This window comes from Micropterus dolomieu, linkage group LG23 (genome assembly GCF_021292245.1).
Source record: "Micropterus dolomieu isolate WLL.071019.BEF.003 ecotype Adirondacks linkage group LG23, ASM2129224v1, whole genome shotgun sequence".
Lineage (NCBI taxonomy): Eukaryota > Metazoa > Chordata > Actinopteri > Centrarchiformes > Centrarchidae > Micropterus > Micropterus dolomieu.
In genome coordinates this window covers 25,723,571-25,735,643 of record NC_060172.1, presented here as the reverse complement: position 1 = coordinate 25,735,643, position 12,073 = coordinate 25,723,571, and the positions used below count along the sequence as shown (strand labels likewise).

Below are 12,073 nucleotides of genomic sequence, written 5' to 3'. Positions count from 1 at the left end.
CCGACGAATGGTTGGATAGACTCCCTACAAGATATACAAACCACGAATACAATCAAAATATAGCCAATTTTTGTATCAACAATTCCCTAATTGATGCTTGGAGACATATTAACCCAAATTTAAGAGAGTACTCAAGACCTAATGGAAGTTGTAAGTCAAGAATAGACTTTTGGTTGGTTACTCAGGACATTTTAAAATATATTTCACAGGCTACCATCTCTGCAGCTCCTACTACCGATCATTGTATTGTTACTGTTACAGTGATGCCTGACACGGAGGTAACATTTAGACAGAAATATTGGAAGTTTAATGCAAATCTTCTAAACGATGAATATTATTGTAATACGATAAGGAAAATATTATCTTCAGTGAAGGCAAATGAGGAAATTGATTTTTATGGAAAGAAATGGGAATTCTTCAAATTTAAAGTAAGAGAACAATTGAATATGGTAAAAGAATGAGGGGAAAAAAGCAAAACGAATTAGAAATACAACTGATAAATGACATTGAGTGTTGTAAAAGCAATGGGTTAGATGATATAAATAAGGAAGAACTGATTAGGTTACAAGCTAAATTAGATGAGTTATATCTGAATAAAGCCAAAGGAGCATATATAAGATCCAGAGCAAGATGGCTAGAAGATTGAAGAATAGAAGAAAAAAAATAGTTCCTACTTTAGTAGACTGGAAAAAACAAGACAAGAGAAATACAATCACAAAGTTGAATGTTAATAATACAGTTGTGACCAACCAAAAAGAAATATCAAATGAAATATATAAGTTTTATCATAACTTATATATTTCTTCGTTCTCAGATGCTAACTCAGAAAAAATGTTTAAGACGTTACAACCATACATCCCTCAAATTGACCCAGACTTTAAAAGGACGTGACGCTGACTTAAGTATTTGGGAGCTTGATACTGCTATAAAGAAAATGGCTCTGGGGAAATCACCAGGTCAGGATGGATTAACTACTAACTTTTATAAGTTTTTCTGGATTGATGTAAGAGAATTACTCTTTGAAGCACTGAAAGAATGTTTAAACAGTAATATGTTACTAACAACAATGAAACAAGGTATAATAACATTAATCACAAAGGCAAAACAATTATAGATAATTTAAGGCCAATTACTTTACTTAATATTGACTATAAAATATTTACTCATGCTTTGGCTTCTAGGCTTAAAAGTGGTATGGATAAAATTGTCAGTGAAACACAGTCAGGTTTTCTTCAGAATCGCGTAATGCATAACACCTGGCTTATTTTAGATCTGTTGGACTATGCATACTTGGTGGAAGATAACGGTATTATCTTATTTTTGGATTTTTTTTTAAAGCTTTTGACAGACTGGAACACCCCTTTATTTTACAATAACAATAACAATATTTTGGGTTTGGGAAAAACTTTGAGGTTATTGGTATGTTGTACAAGGGTATAACAAGTGCAGTCTTACTTCCTACAGGAACTACAAGAAGGTTCAATGTTGAAAGGGGAATACGACAAGGAGACCCAGTTAGTCCTCTTCTTTTTATTTTAGCAGCAGAACTGTTAGCAGTGTATATTAAAAATGAAAAAAGTATAAAACCATTGTATGTTATGGATAATCCCTTGATAATAACACAATTAGCGGATGATACAGCACTGTTTTTGAAAGATTCTGATCAAATACCTAATGTCTTTAAAAGCTGTTTTTTCTGATGAATGGAGTTATTAAATTAAAATGGTTGCAAATGTTTATAAAACAGGAACACTCTTTATGGTTAAGTTTTCCAGCTTATCTTTTTAAAGGGTAGGAGGAATTGGTTTTCTGTTAAAATGTGATTTTGATCCGTCAAAGTTGCCACTTAAGTTATCAGATTATCATATGCAGGTATTACTGTATTGGAAAATGATGTATAAGCATAATTTTTCCCCTCATAAGGCTACAATATGGAACAACAGGTATATCTTACACAAGAGGAAAACACTATTTTATATAGATTGGATGGAAAAAGGAGTGTGGGCTATAATACATCTAATGGACGAATATGGGAATATGTTAAGTCATGATGAATTTAAAACAAAATTTAATTTGGATTGCTTAATTAGACAATATTCCTTAGTAGTCAGTGCCATTCCTAAGCCTTTGATAAACCAGATAAAAGGAATGTTACAATACTCTGCTGTAATACCTACATCTGCTAATCTCTTTGTGGATAAGTATAATTTCTTAGATAGTAAATGTGATTTTTTGAGGTCATTGATGACAAAAGAATGTTTTCCTCTTCCTGTGAAAAGAGAGGTTTTGTCTGAAAGACTTTCAAGAGTTGAAACTGTCAAGTTTCGAACTAGATTTTTATCATTTCCATTGTTTCCTAAAATGAAAGAGGTTCATTTCAAAACAATAAATGACATTTATCCATGTAAAGAGTTCTTAAGAGTAAGATTTAATTTAGATTGTATTTTCATGATAGCAAAATTTTATAATCCTAAATGTAGATTTTTAAAAGCTATGCCAAATTTTCATGCATTCATGAGAGTCTGTATCGGTCATTGAAAAAGCTGGAAAAGGATAGTGCCTTAAAATTTTCTGAGTTACTTTCACTGTATTTTGACTAAATCCCCTTAATTTATGTTATTTTATTTATATTTTCCTTTATTGATTTATATATATTATTTTACGTATTTAATTATGTTTTTGCTTATTTACTTTCGGTTGTATGCTGCTTAGTTGTACAATGGAAGGTCTATGCAATGTTACAACGATGCCTGTTTGTTTATTGAAAATGGAAATAAAGTGATTTTAAATTAATAAACTTGCGGAGCTCCTCAACTCCGACAATATTCAAGCACATTTTTGTTCCGCCATCACTTCTCGTAAAACTGTCAATATTCGAAATCTACACAGCTGATTTCACCTCAAAACTTCTGTGGATTTAGTGATGAAATTACATACGAAAACTGTAAAATATCAAACTTTCTGTTGCTGGCCTCTGTCTGGTGCACACAATGATGATGCAGTGAATAGTGAATATTCTCTCTGACCAGCCAGCAGTCTGTCGTGTTTTCATGTTACATTTTAGTATCCCTCAGCTCGTTTGGAACCTCCACGGAGGTGATATGAAAAAAAAAAGTACCTGGAAGCAGGTACAGGTACAACATTTCTACAATGGAAAACCAAACAAAGGCGAGTCAGCCAAAGGGCCTTTGCGCGGACTAGCTTGGTTTGAGGGCGTGCCTGACCTGATTTCATTGTGACGTCACAAGAAAAGGAAGTTAAGGGCTGGACTACAAATGATTTTTTTTCAAGCAGTTCAGAGCAGAGCTTTCTGTGGGAGTTGGGAGCTGGACTTTGGGCTTTTTCACTTTTCAAACCCGTTACATGCACAAAAAAGATATATAACTCAATAAAGGAGAGAGAAAAAGCATTAAGGGGTGGTGGTGGCGCATAGATAAGATGCTTGCCTTTGGTGTGGGAGACCTGGGTTCAATTCCCACTGTGAGACATCCACCATTGTGTCCCTGAGCAAGACACTTAACCCCTCGTGTGACCTCTGAGATGGATAGCAATTGTAAGTCGCTTTGGATAAAAGCGTCAGCTAAATGAATAAATGTAAATGCATTATACCACCTCTTTAATAAATGTGTCCTTTCCAGAAATGTCTTATAGTGCTAATGTGCACGTAACATTACACTTTTGTTTGTTCACTTTTATCATGGTTTCACTGCCTTTTCTTGTCAAATTGTAGAGATTGCACATACACACTATATTGGCTGACGGTCTCTTTTTCTAAGTAATAATAAGCATCAAGTAAAAATTCTCCACAAATTGGGGTGAAAGAATTATAATATAAGTGGCTTCTACAAAAGCAAAAGGAGACTCTGCGACAGTGGGCAGGGAGCAATGCAAAACACAGTGCCAATTAGAGAGAAGTTATTAACTCCAGTCAAAAATTAATGAATTGCATTAATTTAACACAGAACATGATCAGTTGAATGTATGCACCAGATGGAGATAGGTTTATGTACTTATTATTATTTCACACTAGTTTTGGAATGTAAATGTCTGTTTCCCGTGCGAATAAAGGCCCAGTGAACTGATAAAATACACAATAATGACAAAGATGATTTGTATTTCAGAATATTGTTTTTGTTCTGGTTTACTCAGCATCCAGTGCCTGTTTGTGTAATATTGTTGATTGTCACAGCCTGTCTCACCTTCACTCATGCAGGACACAGTAGGCTACTCCACGACTTGCTTTACTTGGAGAATTGCACACTGTGTGTTAGGGTTGGATGGAGGAGATTGAAAACACTTAAAAAATCAGGAACTATTGTTACAGGTCTATAAGGAGCATGGAAATCTAGTCTGACTCTGATGGAAATCACAAATACTTCAAATGCCTGTTAAATATGGTCAGAGTGCCTGTTTCCCATAACTCTCAGCTTTTTCTATTTTCTCACCTACTATGAAATGCCGTCTGACAGAGCATGCCCCTGATGTTTATGTCAGGTATTTCTTGTATACGGGAAAGACATTTTTAAAAAGAGCAAAGCAAATCACTGCGATAGGATGTGCCACAAGGTCAGGTTTGTCATTCCCAAGGGAAACTATTGCTACAGCCAAGCCAAGTATAAAATAAAAAACATAAACTGTAGGCTATAGGTACCACACAGGAAGCCAGAACAAAGGCATGCATGCAAAGGTTTGAAATATTTTTAGAGAAACAAACTCCAAGATAAATATCTTGGACTTCCCTACAGACAATATACCACTTACTTAGAGCCAACACCAGCATTTAATTTTACTAAAAGAAAAAAGAACCACTGACGGCAATGTGAGTAAGTAAAATGTTAATATCAAAAATGGGCTGCTCACACACAAGGGGGTAAGGGGGTTATGTTTAAGGTACGTAGGGCTTAGTAATTTGCGACCTGTAACGTTAGTCAACCTGTTGTCAGATTTCACTCCACTTCATGCGTGTCTGAGATGAATCAGCATGGGTTCAACATTCATCCTATGTGGAGCGCTGCTCTGCTTTCTTAAAGAGACAGAAGGTAGAAATGATCCCATTGCTGTTGCACATACCTACACCATTTGTGCATGCCCAGTCACACTAAGCAGCTCTAGCAACATTCAGACTAGCGTTCAGTTTAAGCTTGCAGGACATGGCCCAGTAACCTACTTTCGCCACAACATGCTCTGTAACATCAGAGACGAGGCTGTGTGTCATCAGTTAACTAACCTTCACCGCCACATAGTTTCAGCAAAGAGATGCAAAACCCCAGACACAGCGCTGCTTAAGCAAAAACAGAACAATGATCACCGTCTCAGAAAATGAACATTTCTACAAAGCCTCTTAGTTTACTCATAAAGGTGAAATACATGCTATAAACTAATATTCTTTGCGTATAAAGGCAGAGGAGAAATAAAAAATTAGGACATGAAGACAGTTAATGGCAAAAAGAAGAAGAAATAAAGGGAGAAAAGGCCAGTGGACATGGGGCAAGCTAATGATGAGATACATTTTAACAACAGTGTAAATGTTAAGTCATAGAAATGGGGTCATTAGTCATAATTATGAGATAAGTCATAGGCATAAAAAAGTATGAAATAAATCATGTCCTTGACAAACTCTCTCAAGAGTATAAGATTGATAGATAGATTATGATATTTCTTACTGTATGTACAGCCCACACCATTAAAGTCCATTTATCAGGTGAACAGCACTAAACCCTTAAACCTTATACTGTATCTGACTACCATTTTGAAGCCTTGAGTTTGGCATATTGGCAATTGTCCATATTGTCGCCATCTTGGTTTTTTGGAACCAGTAGTGAACATATTTGGACAAAAAGTTGAAGGTAAATGAATATGCATTGCTACACCTGACAAATCACTGTGGTAGCAACTTGTCTATCACAAGGTAGCTACACCCTAAAGCATACCCTTCTTTATCATCTATTTGACTCTAAATGGGACCATAATTTACAAAATGAACATGCTGTATTAAAGAAGACTTGAGATTAGCAATTCAGACCATAAACTCATAAGGAAAGTGCTGAGTGAGGTAATAAATCAAGCAAGAAGTAGGGTAATTTTTTCATAGACTTCTGTGCAATCAGACTTCTTTTTGCAGTGGAGTCACCCTTCTGGCTGGTTGTCTTCATTTCTCAGACAAGGGGGTTCCTGCTTGGTACAAGCTTACATACTGTATAGTGCGCTACTGACACCGTTTGTGCATGCTTACTCTGCTCAACAAATTTAATGATGACACCAGTAATACAGTATGACCCCTTTCTGATCGGGCTGATTGACTGGTTGATTTTCTGGTTACATGTTATTGGTTTGTTGTATCTGTTCTCAGTTTACTTACATCAGATTAATTCCATTTATTTATTTAAAAAATTGCAAAATCAGTAAACGTGGACTGGTAAAAGACTGATCAGGTCTGCAATTCAATAAATTTTGTTCATTGCTCAGCCTTCATTTTTACCCGATAATTATTTTTATGGCCTTCTATACAGTGAGCGAGATAGCTGTCAGTAGGGGTCAGCCACAGTACAGAAAGGATATGGATCATAATTGACTCCTGATCTCGGTTTCCATAAAGTCAGACCTTACATCAAAATGAAACAAACCAGTGTGTCTAACCCACAGGGTAAATTCATTGTTTGCATTTGGTGACAGAACTAACAAATACACCTAAAAGGGAGAAAATGATAGCATGAGTCATGAGGCTGGCCCAAATGTTTAGCAGCATGATGTAAGAAGGAGCATATGGTGCAATGAACACCCCAGTTCAGTCAGTCATGGAACAGCCCATCCTGTCCCACTCAGCTGTCAGCACACATCCTCCTCACTATTCATGTCTGCTGGGTCAGCCTCAGCACTGACGCAGAAAGCCGGCAAAATGGCTCAAGTCTCAACATGAGTATATGTGGATGAAGACGCAGGACACAGACAATTAAACACTGACATGATTTGCAAGACTCTGGCACTGACTACAACTCTTGCCCAATCACACAATCCAGCATCTCTCATTACTTCATAGAGAAGTATAATATCTTTTCATAAACAAGTACACTCTCTGCATTACCCTGTTACATTTACATACATAAGTCTAAATACATGCATAAGTCTTATAGGCTTAGATTTCATTCTCCTTAAATCACACAATGTGTTTTAATTTTTCAGCAGTATCAACGTGCTTGTGTGTGCCCCAAACCAAACAGCTGGTGTCCAGGGAGCTATGTCAACGCATGCAAAACTTATTTAGTTAAAAGTTCAGCATTTCATTAATAGGGTCCAGCTTCAGTTAATGCCACACAGCTTTACACATTATTAATACCAGAAAACAGCACACAGCCAAGTGATGCATATAACTTAAACTGAGGAAAATGTTACGTAACCTACTGTTAAAAGTCATTTAGATTTATTTTTTTAGCGCATACTGCCTCCATAGCTAGTATGAAACAGTATTGTCTATTTTTGCACAGCGGCTTAAAATATTATAAAACAGATTTAGCTAATTAAGTAAAGACTTGGAGAAAGAGACAACTGTGAAAAAAACTCTGAGCCTTTTTTCTTCAGTAACGCTACGTGCTAAAGACTTAATTTACTACTTTTTCAACCGTTAATGTTAGCTAACGTTAAACTAGATTACCAACCTAGACGTTAAACGGACCCTGTGGACCGAACCGTTAGCACGGATAATAACACCCAGCTAGAAACTAACCTTATTCTGTGGAATAAAGGTCAGACGAATCCAGACGGAAGCACCAGAAAAAACCGTCCTATAATATTCCTAAAAAGTTGCCCAGAGATGAAACTGCACCGTCGACTCTGTCTGGAAATGATGAGTCCCGGAGTGTTGGGGATCCAGCCTGTTGAGGGGGGAGATCCTGGTCCAGCCAACTCACCTCAACTGAGCGGCGATCAAACGGGTCCTGTCCACAGACACAGATGAAGGCTGAATGAAGAGTTTTCTGCAGCCGGAGTGCGTCCACATTCAGAGTCCCGCCCACTGGACTATATACTACATAAAGTTACGTGTGTGTGTGTGTGTGTGTGTGTGTGTGTGTGTGTGTGTGTGTAGTAGTAGTAGTGGTGAATGGGTAGGTTTAAATAACAAGTTTTAAAAATATCCTGTAAATTAATGAAGACTATTTAATGCACTCCAAAGGTTATAAAAGCAGTGAATGTGGTCCCACTCATGCAGGGGCGTAGCACAAAATTCTGTACCCTATACACATTGGTATTGTCTATGGCCCCTCCCTGGATCCCTGGCTATTAATTCTCCTTAAGCCCTGGACATACTTCCTTTTAACTACACGTTCGCGTATGCAAGATGGCTGCCATGCGTTCCTTTGGAGCATAGCTTGTGCGCGTCTCCAGAAATTAACGCTACAGGTCTGCGAGATGCAATTCAGCACAGAACATGGGGTAGTATGTCGATCTGACCCGCAGGTCAGCAGCAATCTACTGTTCCACCCACCAGCCCAAGTAGTGGCAGTATATAGTTGGTTTGCCAACCACCATTAAAGGAAAAAGAAGAAGGTGGTCAGCAGCAGACCTAAAAAAATGAAATTCATGGCGGGATGTTTACAATAAAACTCCTGGAGCTAGTCCGTAATTACTGAGATCGTTATGATGTATCATTAAAATCATATCCTCCTCGAGTGTCGCTATGTTTGGTTTGTTTACGATGTGCAAATTCGGAGGTTGTCAAGGAAGATCATCCAGTGTCTACGAGGGATAATCTGGCCCTGATCTGCCCCCCAGTGGATTCACGTTTAATCCTCCAGGTACACGCAAAGTACGCAGGCAAGTATGTGAACAATGCCAGTTGCGTCGCCTACGCTTGTCTACGCCTACGCATTGTTAAAAAGCAAGTATGTAGGGGGCTTTACATGAGGGCCCTGCATACTCAGTCCCTTTTTCCCCCCCAGTCCTATGTCCCCGCACCCATTTACAGAACACTGGCTGCTGTGAGTCATGCTTTTTGCTCTCTGAGTAATGCTTTCAAAGGACATTATATAGCAGATCATTACATGTTGGTCTACGTGGCTGATCAGAGCCATTCTGAAAATGTAAAGACTAACGCAGTCGTGAATGAGATGCATTAGCCTGCCAAATTTCACATAGTCCAACAAATCAACACACTCTGTCGTGCTCCTGCAATTCACTGGTGTTCAGAAGTTGCAACACCACATTTACACACACAAAATGTACTTACTTATTACGGGAGTGTTAATACCTGGTTAATACTAATTCATCAAAGTGTAAGTAGAATTTTCGTGGAGCTAATTTTACTTTTATTTTGTTCTTCAGGACACTACTTAAGTAGCCTATATGTACTTTGTTACTTTCCATCACTGGAGGTAGGCTATTTAAAATATGTCCAGTCTCAGCAAAGAGCTTCGTCGTTCCATTAATCTTTTGTGCAGACTAAACAGCAACCGTGACATTTCGATTACGATTTAGAAAACAGGTAGTGATTTTTGTGGTAAACGGCATGAGCTATGAAATGTTTTGTTGTGAGTGAAGGTTTCAAATGATCTGTAGGGCTTCTGGTTGTTCTTGTATGACGAGTCCTCTTTTAGCCTATTTAGATATGTACAGTCCAACTGTACACACAAGATGCTCCTATTTAAATTACAAAGACCTGAAAAACACTGTGGCTCAGCAGCAGAGTTCAATACCTGATGGAGAAATGTATAAGTGAAATACAGTTTTCTGCATAAAAGCATGTATTATTGAGCAACCCATTAAGAGATGCAAAAAGCTATGTCTTAGATTTCTGAGATACAGATTTATATAAAATAACATATATAAAGCATCCTTGTGATTGGCACAATGGTGCAAAATTGATGCAGAAGAGGTCAAGGTATTGCAACTTTTTGTTATGCATAAATCTCCTGACTGTTAAATGTCTTAACCTCTCCAGTTGCAGGTTTTCTGTGAAATGTAGCCCTTAAACCCATTCAGCTACTCAAGTTGTGTCACTTGAGTTTTTTTAATTTGACAAAGCTCTTCCAGAGCCACAGAGGAGATTATACAGCTGCTTTCATAGAACACTGAGTGATGCACTTCACAACTAGTAAACTGACTTTGACATGTGTATCAATCTTCCATAATTCAAAGAAGCAATTAGTTAGTTCTTAATTCAATGTGCTTTTGAATTAAAAGGGCCATTAATGGTTTATTATTTAAAAGAAAACCCTTGAGGGACCTTTTCAATCAAAAAAAAGATTATTCAGGACCAAATGGTTCTAGATATGATTTTTCTTTACAAAAGAGAAAATAACAATTTTCTTTCTCCAATTAGAACCTATTCATGTGCAGTGTGTGGTGAAGACTATGTGACATGTGAGCCGAAATAAGTCTATTACCTGTAGCGTGTTAACACCCCCGGCACCTGCCTGGGTTGTTGATTACACTGGCCATTTCCTGCATTGCTCAGAGGTTTTCTTACGTTTTGTCATAAGAGTAACTCACATAATCTTTCATTGCTTGGCAGGCAAACAGAGGGACACCATTTTAAACCTGTGCTTGTTGTGAATCAGGATGCCCTCCAGGAGGTCTGATGGCTACAGTGAAGTGTCAGATTGAATAACACTAAACCTATTAGGAGTCTTTTTGCCTCCATGTGCACAATCCAAAAACAAGTCTGGAAGGATTTAAATTTGGGAGTCCTTAAAAAGGGAGACTTGCAAGCTTCTGGCACTCTGCTGACTTTGAAATAGTAGTATGTGTATACCCTATGTGAGTTTAGTGTTGTGTAGGTGAGTGTAACTTCAACAGTAGTGACAACAAGTAAAGAAGGGCAGCTCTAAAAATGTCTGAGTCTACGGGTACGTGGCTTGGTTTTTAGTCAAGACTCACATGCACTTAAGATGACTGTTGACTGTTTATGAATGCCTGCAATAGTAGATTATTTAGTTATTTAGGAACTGATTGGGGTTTGCAGTATATGCATGCTTCATCTTCACTGTTGTATCACATTGAGAAAATCTTAGTGGACAAATGTGTTCGCTTATTAACTCGTGTTGTCCAGAACAGTGGTTTGACAACTTTTTCACGTCAAGGACCCCTAAACTGACCCAAAAGGAGACCACGGACCCCCATCCGATAGGGTTTTGGCTTTTAGAGATTTTATTACAGGAAATGTATGAAACCCATGACTATAAAATAGTCAGATATTCTGCCACTGTGTTACTCATGGATGGTCCACAGACCCCACTTTGAGAAACACTAGTCTAGAATATGATTGAAGATGTTGTCAAAACTACATCTGAATGTACAGAATTCCGAAGCATGTCAATGTTTTCTGTAACTGTATTTATATCTTATAAACATTTCAATAAATATCCACCCAGTCTAACAAGACTAAAAACTGTAAATGTTCCTCATAGGTGCACTTTAACATTCTTATTAGAATCATATGGCAACATTTAATAATCTAAAATATAGAAAGTCCACAATGTTCAATTGCCCATGAGTCATTATTATAGAGGCTCTCTCTTTTAGATAAAAATTTTGGAGGGGTAATTTGGTTCCTACTGTCAAGCTTGGAAATGTATGATTTACCACTTTACAATATAACCTGCACCTTTTCTTTGTTACCGTTAAGGTCAAGGAGGCCTCTTCCACAATGAAACCCAGATGCTATGCCTAGAGTGACATCTCAAAATACTGCCCTAATATCAAACAGGAAGGCTGTATAATAGAAAAGTGTTTTTTTTTGTACAAATTTTGTGTCCAAAAATTTTAAAATGAGTACAATTTCCCCAACAATTTCAACTTGATATATTAGATACTTTGTGTATAGGTAGATTTATTTTGGCACAATACAACAGGGTATAGAGTGAAAGTGAGTTTGTAACTCCCTTCTGCTACGTAGCAGACAATATACATTAATATAGAAGCAATTTTAAAATTGGTAAGCAGAAATAAACTATAGTCAATGGAGCAGTGCTTAGGATGAATATGAGTTCAAAAGTCTGATAGCTTGGGGAAAAAGCTGCTCTGCAGTCTGGTGGTGCAACAGGCACATGTTACCATGTTGTAAACCTTAGGGTAAACAAAG

The 12,073-nt window shown here is 37.4% G+C and overlaps 1 protein-coding gene across 4 annotated transcripts in view; it reads right to left on the bottom strand.

Annotated features, from left to right (window-relative positions):
* The window catches only part of npas2 (neuronal PAS domain protein 2), a 54,870-nt gene extending 46,831 nt beyond the window's left edge, over nucleotides 1-8,039 (bottom strand). For 2 of the 4 annotated variants that reach the window (XM_046039387.1, XM_046039392.1), the window contains exon 1: nucleotides 7,721-8,035. The gene's annotated coding sequence lies outside the window, so the exon portion shown is untranslated. Of the gene's footprint in view, nucleotides 1-7,720 lie in introns of all 4 variants that reach the window. The other 2 variants (XM_046039389.1, XM_046039390.1) reach the window with 2 other exon arrangements.
* Nucleotides 8,040-12,073: the final 4,034 nt, after the last annotated feature.